Here is a 13176-nt window from a genome sequence, read left to right as displayed (position 1 = left end):
TCCAGCGATGGTGGCGGCGTCATACGGCTATTTTCTGAGGCAGCGATATGGTGATCGGTATTCGCAGCGTGAGCGGACGTAGTGCGTCGAAGGGTGACTATTTCTGTTAGATTTTTGAATATGTTTGTCATTTTATGACAATCACACGAATGAATGTTCGAATCAGGACATGTACGCTTGCAGCTACCAAGATTAAAAGCGCTAAAAGCGGTTATAAAGTGCACATAAGTGGTCAGGAGGGCTCTTCTGCCATTACGGGTTTGTTTCGGACCGAATTACTTTTTTGACGCCACGAGATATGTGGTTAACGCTTTCCAATCGAGAATTTTGTTTAGTTGATCGGTAATGCCAGTCGCATTGATAGGGATTGAATATCTGGCGGTTTTAAAAAGAAACGTGAAATACATATTGCTTAAATCCCGCGGTACTTTTTTCTTTCGTTTCGGCCACGTTTTGTTGCTGCCTTATCGTCTAGCAGGTGCTTGGTATAGGTGTCATGCAGCTCTGGTCTATTCACATCGCGAGCAACAACCACTTTGTTCAACCTTGCCGCGATGGTGAAAATGTGGTGTGAATCGTTGGCATTTCACATTTTGATTTCCTGCTCTGGCAAGAAATGCCTAAGGCGGCTGACTACCTGCGGCTGTTTCTGGTAAAATAGAAAGTTGTGATTTGGTCACTGTGCCTTCTATGTATACCTCTAAATACGTGGTTATGACGAAAGGAAGTTGTGTTATATCTTTCTCACATATCTCGGTGGAAGCCCCAAGTGCACCGTGAGGGAAGGGAAGAAGTCGGGAGTGAAAGAAGAAAGAGAGAACGAGGGGCCGTAGTGGAGGGCTCCGGATAAATTTGGACCACCCGAGGATCTTTACGTGCATTTACATCGCACAGCATACGGGCTCCTTTTGTGTTTTCTCCTCAACGAAGCGCAGGCCGCCGCGGCTCGGTTCGAACCCGGTTATTCCTGCTGAGTGGCCGATCACGCTAACCTCTGAGCCACCGCGGCGGGTATCGACCGGTTGTGGGAAACGTTTTCCGAGCGGAGCGCCGCGGGTGGCAGTTGTTGAAGAGGCGATTTGCAACGCACAGCGCGAAAGTGTGTTGGAGTTTAACACGAGACGTAATCGGTTGCGGTGATAGCCCTTATAAAAATGGTCTATAGACTTTTTATAGACTCTATAGCCATCCTATGGACTTTTCCTTTTGTCTATAGACAGTCTATAGGAAATCTATGGACTAAAGTCTATAGCTGCTTCAATTTCCTTTTGTCTATAGACGGTCTATAGACTCTCTATAGGCTAAAGTATATAGCCACCTCAATTTCCTTTTGTCTATAGACTGTCTATAGACCCTCTATAGACTAAGATCTATAGCTGCGACAATTTCCTTTTGTCTATAGACTGTCTATAGACTCTCTATAGACTAAGGTCTATAGCTGCCTCAATTTCATTTTGTCTACAGACTGTCTATACACACTTTATAGACTAAAGTCTATAGCTGGCTCAAATTTCCTTTTGTCTATAGACTGTCTATAGACACTTTATAGACTGAAGTCTATAGCTGGCTCAATTTCCTTTTGTCTATGGACGGTCTATAGACTCTCCATAGCCTAAGGTCTATAGCCGCCTCAATTTCCTTTTGTCTATAGACTATCTATAGACTAAAGTTATAATTGCTTCAATTTCCTTTCGTCTATAGACGGTCTATAGACTCGCTATAGACTAAGGTCCATAGCTGCCTCAATTTCCTTTTCTCTATAGACTGTCTATAGACTAAAGTCTATAACTGCTTCAGTTTCCTTTCGTCTATAGACGGTCTATAGACTAGCTATAGACTAAGGTCTATAGGTGCCTCAATTTTCTTTTGTCTATAGACTCTCTATAGACTAAAGTCTATAACTGCTTCAATTTCCTTTCGTCTATAGACCGTCTATAGACTCTCTATAGACCAAGGTCTATAGCTGCCTCAATTTCTTTTCGTCTATAGACGGTCTATAGACTGTCTATAGTCAACGGTCTATAGCTGCTTCAATTTCCTTTCGTCTATAGACGGTCTATAGACTCTCTATAGACTACAGTCTACAACTACCTCAATTTCCTTTCGTCTATAGACTGTACACTATAGATAGTCTACTGCCTATAGACCAGTCTATAAGAATCGTAGTTTTATCTAACAATGTTCGATACACTGACTTTCGACTAAGTCCAGAACAATGTCAATTTCTTTTTCCACTGCATGTTGAGGGGACCTGCATCTAGTGACCGCAACTATGTCGGGAGTCCCCCACTTCCTTCGCTATTGCGGAAATTAAAAAGTATTGCGTAATGCCATTACAACACCCTCCTGTATATTATTTTCAGGAGCCTTGACAAGCTCCTTTTCGTTATACCGTGACGTATATTGTCAATACAATTACATATTTAATGCTAACAAGTAAGCCGAGGAAAGGCAGCCGTTCTTGAAGTAAGGGCGCCCGCAAACTGTACTACATCGAACGAATACGCTGTCCCTTAAAGGAATTGCTCTACACAATTCCATTTCATCTTTCCATCGTTACTGTTCAACGCGCTGAAATCAGAAACATTTCATCAACGGTTCTACATTTCTCTTTAAAACGTCCTGAAAATAAAGGGGGAGATACGGGTGTGAGAATTCAAGAAAGCGCCCATCCCTTAGAAACATCTTAGATTAATCTCAAAGAGCCTGGTCCTCTGTGCGATTAACATCTGCCATTTCTACCTTTGCAGTTTGCATTCACGTGAATAAGTGCGGCGACGCAACAATCACAAAGCCAGTATTTTTTCATTCCTACCCTTGCACCTGTTGCTTCGGAGCCGATGACACGCTGATGTGGCGCATATCAGTTTTCTAAACACAAACACACGCAAAAAAGACGTTATGCTATGCAACCTTATAATTATTATTTGAGATTTGTACCACATACTATTCGGTGGGAGATGCGGCGCGTATACCGACAAGAAGTTAGATTTAGGTTCTGTTTTCACGAAAACAATAAGATTTTTAGAGGGTAAGCGAAGAATTTAAGCTTACAAACCAATTGCCTTCTGTGGTCTTGGATATCAGATCAAGCTGCACACGGCAAGAGTGCGAGCGATAAAGATACGACCGTGAAATGGGTTTCTGTTTCACGTTTTACCCATTTTACTGCGAGACGGCGGAAAATCATTCAAGCTGCAAACAACCCTGTGCGTGGCTGCATCAATGGCGTTGGCGCATGCGTTGGCGTGTTTTTCGCGGATTGCGTGTTCTTCAAAATCCAGCTTCATCGTCCGCTTACCGTAAGTCTACACTTTTATATTTTATTCATTTGGTCTCCTAAACAACTCTAAGCAGAGCTGTGTGTGCAGAACAGATTATGTGCGCAGTTACAAACGTCCTATCTTCGTTTCTAAGGCGGAAGCCGTCGGGTTCTCGACCAATGCCGCTTATCTCTGTCCCGCTGTCTTTACTAACGCGCGGAAAGGCAGTCTGTGCGATGACCTTGATGATAAGCCGCTCCTCGCGAGCTGTCTACTAGATTTTTCGTGTTTCAAGGTAGATGCGCGGCCAGAAATGTCCTTTAGCCTGTGAATGACGGCCGAAATGGAACGGTGTGTTAGTTAGCGCCGTGTGAGCTCAATTTACTTTGCACCTCCGAAAGGTACTTACATATAGTCTCGTTCAGTGGTGGATTACATTTATTTTCTTATCTTTGTGTTATCGCCTGTCTGGACTATTGAGTGCTGTTCTTTTTGAGGTGTGCATTGCTTGCTACGTATGGACACTCCCTCGGTGCGCGTCGTGGACGCCGACGTTTGAGCGCGAGACGTTTGTCAAAGTTGTATTCAAGCGGTGCTGGAGGAATGCTTGTAGTGTGATGGGTGAATAACATTCGTTGCCGGCGCGAATCGCCGGCGTGCTCAAACACCGCGAAGAACCCACGAGCTCCATCCCATCTCCCCTTCGTTGCACACGTATGGATTCGTCCGTGTCTGTCATCAGAGCCGTTGGCCGCCGCTGCTGGCTTGCGGGCACTTCATTTTGAAAGCTGGGTAAAGGTCGGCTCGACAAGAGGTGGCTTACATTTCGTTCCGAGTGGTTCGTTCATGAATCCCGCTCACGCGTGCACAGATTTCTCGAATACCATTTGCGCGAGAGGCAAAGTATGTTTCTGATTTCAGACTGCTACGTTACGAAAGCGCCGATGTGACTCGCCGCTTATTTGCGCCTAAAATTAAATTAAGCTCTCGTGTTAATATAGCTGCGCCTGTTGAAGGCGTTAATTGTTTCATTGAAATACTTCCTACTTTGAGCACGTTCAATGCTTTCGCTGATTTTTCTAGCAGCGTTGGGTTAGGCAGCCTCCATGCAAGAAACACACCTCTTTACTGCGCTGTTGGAGCTGCACTTGAAGGAAAAACTAAGTGAATTTCAGACGGTATTATCGTGACAGTAATTTGCTGTCTCCATGCCGCGACTGCTTTTGAAACGGCGCAGCTGCAGCCTCTGTGTGCTGTATTAGTTTTCTGAATACTGAGTGCGGCATGGAAGCGCTGCAACCCGCTTGTTTCTAACAGCGCCCGCAGATGTATGAGTATGCTGTTCCGTCTTTGTGCTTCAAGTTATAGGCGCAAATCTGTGGTGAACTGGTTGTTTCTGCCTGCTGGTTTTGTATAGCTTGTGCCCGTTTGAGTATCGGCTTACGTACACTCGGGCAAATCTTTAACTGGCTTAGGTGTTGCATCGCTAAATGCACCTTGTAAAAAGGCGCCTTTTTTCTACACTGCTGGCATATTCATGTTGTAATTTGATGCGTGAGATGGCATTTCATTGTTTCTTTTTTTTAATATAATGTTTGAGTGGAGTACTTGCATGTTTAGATCAAAGCTATCAGAAATATTTATCGTCTGCCGCTACGAAGAGCCGAAACAAGCGGAGTATGCAGCAATGGTTCTGGTGGCGCATTGGCACTAATCTGGGTTTGTCCGCCATGAAAGGAGTGGTACTTTACTCAGAGGATGAGGCCATATGGACCAGATCCATTGCTGCGTACGCCGCTTGTTTAAGCTGTTCGTAGTGGCTACGAATGTTTCTGATAATGTTGATCTAAACACGCAAGTACTGCACTCAAACATTACATATGAACACAAAGGAACCACGAAATGACATTTCACTCGCTAAATTACAGCATGAATATGCCAGCAGTGTAGCCGAAAGGCACCTTTTTTACAAGGTGCATTTAGCGATGCAACACCCGAGCCAGTTAAAAATTTGGCCGGGTGTACCAGGCTTAATTCACGCAGGGTATTCTGAAGCGCTTCTTCTATAGCGGTTATAAGAATAAATGCTGCAATATTCTCCTTTTTGGATCCCTGTGTAAGGTGCACTGAATCTGTATTTTATGGAGGTGGCATTCTTAACAGCTCCTTGCGAGTCAATGCAGATATGTGGCACAATTGTTCGAAGTCTTCTGTTACAAATAGTGTAAAAAGATTGCCATAAAGAGATCAGTATTGACTGTAACAGTATTGCCATACAGAAATCAGTATCAGTACTGGATTCAGAGTAGAGTGCTCCAGGGATTAGGGGTCTTTGTTACAATGTTTTATGACGACACTTATGATCTGTCGTGTATTTACTGAAATGATTGAGCCGGCGTGATAGCTCAGTGGCTATCATGTTCGTATGGCGACCTGAAAGATGCAGGTTCGATTCCGACCTAGGCAGTCGCATTTTAATAGAGGCAGAATGCTAAAGGCCTGTGTACTCTGCACAGGTGACCGAAATTATTCCCCAGCCTTTCACTTCAGCGTCTCTTAGCCTGTGTCGCCTTGGGTCTTTGAATCCCATAAAACCAAACCAAAAGATCAAGATTGCCTTTCTAGAATGGCATAGCCAGGATATGCCTTGCATTGTAAAGCACATGTGTAGAGATGGAATGGGAATTTTTTTTTTGAGTTCCTCTTATATTATTTTTTCTTTTGTGCTGTACAGGTGAACATGCCCGGATGATTTACTGCAGACAACAGGCCACAAGGATGCTTCTGAGGAAACTAGCCGGACTGTTACTTTCAACTTTTATGTTACTGTGGTGCATTCTTATGGTGCATGTATTGCATATTCCCAGCCTGGATAGCTTGGAAATAAAGTAAATTTGTAAGTATATTGATTGTTTCATGTGTGAACTCTGTCTGGTGACCGTTTTCAATGATTGTAGACAGTCTATAGACAGTCTATAGATAATGGTCTACTAATAGTTTAGTAGACAGAGGTGTATAGACTGTCTATAGACAAAGGTCTATAGCACTCCCAGGCCACACACCTATAGAATGTCTATAGACAGTCTATAGACATATGTCTACTGGACCAGTAGACTTTTGTCTGTAGACTGTCTATTGACAGTAATCTACAGGAAGTCTATGACCATAAGTCTATAGGTCGTCTATAGTCCGTCTATAGACAAGTGTCTATAGACGGTCTATAGACAGCTCTATAGGAAATGTATGACCATAAGTCTATAGATCGTCTATAGACTGTCTATAGACCTGTGTCTATAGACTTCCTATATACCTTTAGACTTTCAGTAGACATTTGTCTATAGACTGTCTATAGACAAAAGTCTACTAAAAGTGTATGGCCATAAATCTATAGACTGTCTATAGACCAGTCTAAAGGATTTGTCTATAGACAGTCTATAGACTTCATAGACTAAAGTCTATAGACAGTCTATGGAGTGTCTATAGAAATTTTTATAAGGGAGCATCGCGCCCTCGTGCAGTGGCCAGCGAAGCTGACCTGTCTGCTCCGCCGCGGATTTGAAACGCCCTCGTGGCTTAATCACGCCCTCGCCCTCGTGGCTTATTAATCAATTGAAATCATGCGCAGTAACGGTGTCCGATCAATTACGTTGGTTTTACCCTTCCGGTACTGTGTAAATTGACAATGAAATAGACGCTTCATTTGCAAACACCGCTCGCCTCTCTTTTTTGAACTACTGGGCCTAATTTCTTTAGTTATTGAGCAGCAGACAGAAGAACGTTAACACTGTATCTGACTGCCTGCTATCGGCTTCATGGCGCTGTTTTAACGCGACAGCGTCAAAGGCCCCGGTGTCCACGCCGGCGTTTTGAGCGAGAAATCATGGGCATGGGTCTGGCAGGTGGTTCCCAGAGAGCAGCCTAGGAGGCGGATGGGCCGCCTTGGTCACGTGTCCTTGCTACGTCATCACAACCTTCCCACCGTATAGTGATCAAACTGCTCACTGGCAGCTAAATAAATGATTGGTAGCTCGGGAAGCGCAACCTGGGTCCCACAAGGCCCATCGCTTAACCCCCGCACCACTGGGACAGGAGGGTTATGAGGACTCCCAGGGATCTATCAGTGTAAAATAGTGAATGCCCTTCTGCATATATGGGAATCAACCCGTCATGCTATCTCGTCGTACTCTTAAAGCTAAGCTTAAGTGTCTCCTCCAATTTTTTTTTTTTGCGCAACAGCATGAAAGGTCCCGTTCGTCCAGCAACCCAGCGTCAGGATCGTTGTCACTGGAAAATCCTGATTGGTCAAGAAAATAGTGGAGTAGGAAAGCAATTTTGCTGATGTTAAAAAGAAACTGTGGTCAGTCGAAATCGAAACCGCCACTGAGGAACGTGCGTTAAGTGGGAAATATAGAGGCCTTGTACGAGTACCACCAACCCCCCAGCAGGCAAATTACTTAGAGGACCACACAGGCAATGAGGGTCACTAAATATCGTCAATAAATAATGTGGAAGATGATGTGCAATAAAACAGTTTTGATTTCAACTATTGTGTCGATGTCTGTGAAACGGTGCGACAGGGGACACCCTAGCGACCGTACGGACCATTTAACGCTATCACGTCGTACTCTTACAGGGAACTGAAGCTTCCCACTTTTTTCTTGTCAAGTAAGAATCTTTAATCACGTCGAAATCGCCATCCTGCATTAAAACTAACGAAGCAGTTACCACCAGTAACGGGAATTGCAGCTTCAAATTGGCTTGCCCGCAAAGCTGAGGACTCGCGTCTACGTCATTCTGCACAGATGTTGGGGGCGCAAGCATTTCTGTACCTCGGGACCTGAGCGATCTTGTCGTGTAGCGCGTTTGATGTCGCCTTTCCTCGCGCGTTGATCTCCGTTTCCAACGGCCGCATGCTCGCGGGCTTTGGCCTCCTGATGTCAAGCGTCCCAAGCCCTTACCTGCCTCCTGGCTGCATCTAAGGCGGTCTAATGGGGATGCTCGCATTGCTTTGTGATATCAGCTGCACGTCTATATAGGTCTTCGCAGACTTTGAGGTCGCCTTCGCAATCTTACGAACACCGTAAATCTTGTGTGTACGCAGGGCCTAAAGTCGAGTGGCTTATGAAGCAATTCCACAAGGTGTTTGCAGTCAGGAGGCTAAATATTCCTAGCGCTTCACGATATCACATCGAACAATGCACTAGTCTGTAGCGAAGAAAAATGTGTCTTGGTGTCACAACCGCCTGCGCCACCCAGTGCGTGGTGCCCTTCCTCCCCTCCTCGTGTTCCCCTTTCCCCGCAACACTTTTTACTCGCTTTCCCTCTATCTTCGTCGCGTAAGCCCAGGAACAGATGCTGTATCGTCATAACAGCAAAGGGTGCGTTAGAAGCTTTCTCACTGAAATCAACACAGGCTTGCGAAAAAAAAAGAAAAACGGTTAACAAACCTCTTCTTACCCAGTGCTTGCCCGACAGCAGGGAGGAAAAACTAACGCCCGCTTTCATTTCTGAGAAGATTGGTTACCACTGCACGATGTGGACTGTGCGGCTACACCGGGTTCCAGAACTCGTAAAACGACATGGCTGTCTCCACCAAAGGGAAGGTCTACTCGTTCGACCCCTGCTGCTGACCGAGTTGCACTCCCAAGGCGGGCCCATTAGCTGCATCGACCACAGTATTGCCGCCTACGGCCACTGCGTCTACATGTGAAGGAGCTCCTCGGACATAAGGTCGCAGATTGGTGGCTCATACCGGTTGTATACCCTCGCTATGACATGAAGCCGCCCGGAAATGTGCGGCCAAATGCCGACACTGAGCATCTTCTCTGCTTGTGTGCTGTGTCAACGGATGTACATCTTTGATTTCTTGGACCCGGAATCCTCACACCGTGTATATTATCTTGACCTTGAGAACCTGACGTGGCATAGCGCTCCGACCAGTGCAGAGGCCCCTGCTAGCCGCTGCTTCCACACGGCGTCCGCAGTCGAAACACGATTGTATGTTTGGGGTGGCCAGGCGTTCAACATAGAGGTTGAACGCCTCGCCAAAGAAGTCTCTGTTAGCCTACGATAGCGCCCACTCCAAATTAGTAAAACGAGGAATAGTTTCTCTTTTCATTAGCCCTTTATGAGACATGAAGTTGTGAGCAATGCACACCGGCTGTTCAGGGCGGGATTCTCGTTTTTATCAGCTTTTTATGAAATATGCAAATTTTCAGTTCTCTAGAGTTAGCGGTTTTCGAGATAAAAGTGGGACACAGGAGTCCCACCGCACCATGAGTGCGTTTGAGAAAGTGGGACATATGTGTCCCGCTGACCTCTGAAGCACAGTCGCTCAAGAAAAAAAGTAATTTTATTTTGTAATGTCAAAATTGTGGTGCGCATACCAAAAACAAAGTACGGAAAATACAAAAGCCTACTTTCTATGATAAAAATCTAAAAAATATCGATCTATGTCCAGCACTCAGTCACTTTCAGAGAATGAACATGGGCGCGCTTTCCGCTGTTTACTTTTTGTCGTGGAAAGGCAAGAAGCATGTTGCGCAAAGGGGCACGTCACAGACATTGCAGGTGAATCGTGTTCGTACTTCTTTTGCTTTTGTAGAACACCACCTGCATCTCCTTCGGTTTGCAATTGGAACAGGGTGGTGGGTAGCGCCAAGGTACCTAACCTCCTGAGGAACGCCAACCATCCTCTGTCCGGACTCGCTTCCACGTTTCTTGCACTGGAATGCAGGCGATACATTTTTCTGTCTGAAGGTTCGCCCAGCGATTAGTTCTCTGCCGAGAACCAACCGAAACCACAAATACTCCGTTGGTGTATGGTGAGAGTACTGAATGAATGCATTCACGACTGCAGCATCCAACAAATAATAGAACAAACGGTGCCATCCTTTCTTGGACCTCCTGTCGCACACATAGGCATTTCTCTTCTGGTCGAAGCGGTCGACTCCTCCCATGTACTTGTTGTAGTCAGAGACCACTTTTGGACAAGTTACGCCTATCTTAGACCCGTTGGATAGTGTGCGATTAACTTCAACTATCTCGCAAGGGTCATGAAAATTGGAGATCATAGTGACAGTTCTGTTGTCTCTCCATTGATATGCAGACACCTGCCCTTTGGCCCTCCAAACATACTCTCCCCTCTTTAGCTGTTGGTCGTGCTTTACTTCACAGGGGATGTCCTTTCTGTTCTTGCGAACGGTACCAGCAGCCAGGATGTTTTTCTCAGACAATTTTTCCATTAGTCTTGTAGTGGTGAAAAAATTGTCAAAATAGAGCTCAGTGCCCTCTTCCAAATCACTACAGAGCGACAGAACGACATGCTCTCCAAGGGTCAGACCGGCCTCTCTTTCAGTAGCTCTTCCTTCGTAAATCTGAAATTCGCACAGATAGCCCGTTGCAGAGTCAGCGCGACACCACACCTTGTAGCCTCTCTTTATTGGCTTCATGGGTGCGTACTGCTTCAGTGCTGATCGACCTTTGAAGCGAACCATCGACTCGTCGATAGCCTGGTGGTTTGATGGCCTGTATTCAGTGCGGAAGCGCTCATTTAGAGCGTTCACAAGCGGCCTGACTTTGGCAAGTCTATCAAAGCCTTCTTCACCACGACGCTTGATTTTCTCGTTGTCGGTAAGGTGCAATGAGTTCATTATGGCCTGGAATCGTTTGAAAGTCATGATGTTGGAGACCTCAGAAACATTGAAAAATCTATCACTGCTCCAGTAGAGGTAGACGTGATGCATAGGATTCACACTCATGAGGAGCAAGATGCCGAAATATGCTTTCAGCTCTTCTTTCGTGATGTCACGCCAGCCTTTCCTCGATTTTTGCGACGCAAAGCGATTTGTCTCTAGTACTATCATTTCAAGTACTTCATCGTCGAAGTACAAACTAAACGCCTGTATCGGCTTGCAAGAATCGGGCAACTTTTCAGAATACTGCGGGTCGGTCGTCACCTCGCGTTTCACAACAGTTGGTGGAGTCACTGTCCACAGAGCAGTCGCATCGCTGTCAGCCTCTGCACATTCCTCGTCGTCTACGGGTACAGGAGAGAGCAATCGCCTCCTCCGCTTTTTTGGCTTTTTCTTCACATATGACTTGCGCCTTTTGATGCCCGCACTCGTAGATGGCTGATCAAGTTCAACATCTCGGTCACTCTCATCCACTGGCGCTAGCGTTGAAATTGCATCTCGTCACTCTCCACGGCGTCAGCATCGATTTCGCTGTCACATGGGTCGTCTGGGAGGCTAAATAGCAGTTCAACTGCTTCCTCAACGGAAAGTGACTTCCCTGCATAAATCAGAATGAAAAGTGGTAGCGCTAATGAGCTGCACATAACGCTAAACTCACTACAGTTCGCGAAATATGCCACTGGAAATGGGGAATTTCACTTGGCACCAGTTTTGAAGCAAGCAGTATGCGAAGGATAGTACAAAATGGCATTATTCGCAGATTTCGTCAGTAAAAAGAAAGGTTGAAACTTACCCTTCATGGCGAATACCGGCTGAAAAGCGCGCCAAAATATACTGAAAACTGCACGCAACGCACGCAAGGGGATCGGTTCCCTTGTGGCGCAGGTATGTGCTGCCTCCGCTCGGCGCTCTTGTAAAGAGCCATCAAGAGAGCTTCTTTGAACATCCGCGAGGTGGCAGTAAAAGTAAAAACGGCATTGATTCGAGCGGTTTTAACCTCAAAAGTCAGTGTAACAACGAAAAAAGTGGGACATATGAGTCGCTAACAATGGATTTGCATCATCCTGATTCTCCGCCCTGTCGGCATGTATTTAATTACCACGTAAGTCGTCCAGGAGTCTAAACACCAGCTCAACTACTTCCTGCATGGACAGAGACTTCCGTGCATGAAAGAGAATGAAACTCCCATCCACCGATGAGCGGCAAAAGAGCTTTAGACTGGATATGCTTCCCGAAATATATGGATGAAGAATGCTGAATTTGACAATGCAAAATTTTTTTTGCAAACAGTACACACAGGAAAAACGAAAATGATGTATAAAGCATATTTAAGAACTAGTCAGTAAAAAGAAAACTTTTGAAACTTGTCGTTCATAATCAACCGGCTGGACAGAGTGCCAAAATCTGCTGAAAACAGCATGCACCGCGCGCAAGTACAACAGTTCGCTTGAGACGCACGCCTGTGCTGTAAGTGCGCCGCTAAATACAACATTGCTATTAAAACAGCTTCCTTGGACATCCAGGAGGTTGCAGTGGAAATTTAAGCAAAATTAATTCATCAGTTTTCAGCTCAAAAATCAAAACATTACCATGAAAAAAGTGGGACGTATGAGTCCCGCTGTCCCACAAAGGGTTAGGTCGGCCCTAGAAAAATCTTGTCCACACAAGATGAGTGAAAGCTTCCAGTATCAGATCGGAAGAGTTATGTCAGCAGGTTACCCATCGCAACTGGTCACCAGCGTGTCTGAAAGCCTCCTTCAAAAAAATGAAGAAACCGGGCTACAAGCGTGACATTAGAAACAAACCTGTGCAGGTCTTACCTTACCTGCATGGGTTTTCGCACAATTTGAAAAAAGTGGCTTCTAGGCAGGGAGTGCAGCTGATTTTTTCAGCCCCCTGCAAACTGGCAAGTTTATGTCCGATGGTATCAGGAAAGCGGGTCAAAAAGGCCTGTACTGTCAAATATTAAACAGTGTTCGCAAAATGCACCACTACTGTGGTAAACGAGATCCTTTTGACGTGTGGCAGAGTGTATATGGGGCAAACCGGACAGTGTTTCAATGAGCGTGCTCGACAGCACAATGTGATCCTAAAAAGCAAGACGGGAAGCAACCTAGCTATACATTGTGGCAGGTGTAAAGATTGTTGTCCGAAATTTAACGAAACCAGGTTTCTAGCCGGGGCAAAAGAAAAAATAGAAAGAGAAATAATTGAGGCTT

At 45.4% G+C, this 13176-nt stretch overlaps 1 long non-coding RNA gene across 1 annotated transcript; it reads left to right on the top strand.

Annotated features, from left to right (window-relative positions):
- The first annotated feature begins 2606 nt into the window (after nt 1-2606).
- On the top strand, nt 2607-6166 carry LOC149357047 (uncharacterized). Its single transcript, XR_016289860.1, has 2 exons — nt 2607-3302; nt 5998-6166. It is a non-coding gene; the product is annotated as an uncharacterized LOC149357047 (long non-coding RNA).
- The last annotated feature ends 7010 nt before the right edge of the window (nt 6167-13176 follow it).

Source organism: Amblyomma mixtum, chromosome 3, assembly GCF_055824585.1.
Source record: "Amblyomma mixtum isolate Tamu chromosome 3, ASM5582458v1, whole genome shotgun sequence".
In the NCBI taxonomy this organism is placed as follows: domain Eukaryota; kingdom Metazoa; phylum Arthropoda; class Arachnida; order Ixodida; family Ixodidae; genus Amblyomma; species Amblyomma mixtum.
Note: the sequence above shows the minus strand (reverse complement) of the source record. Positions and strands in the feature narration are given on the sequence as shown.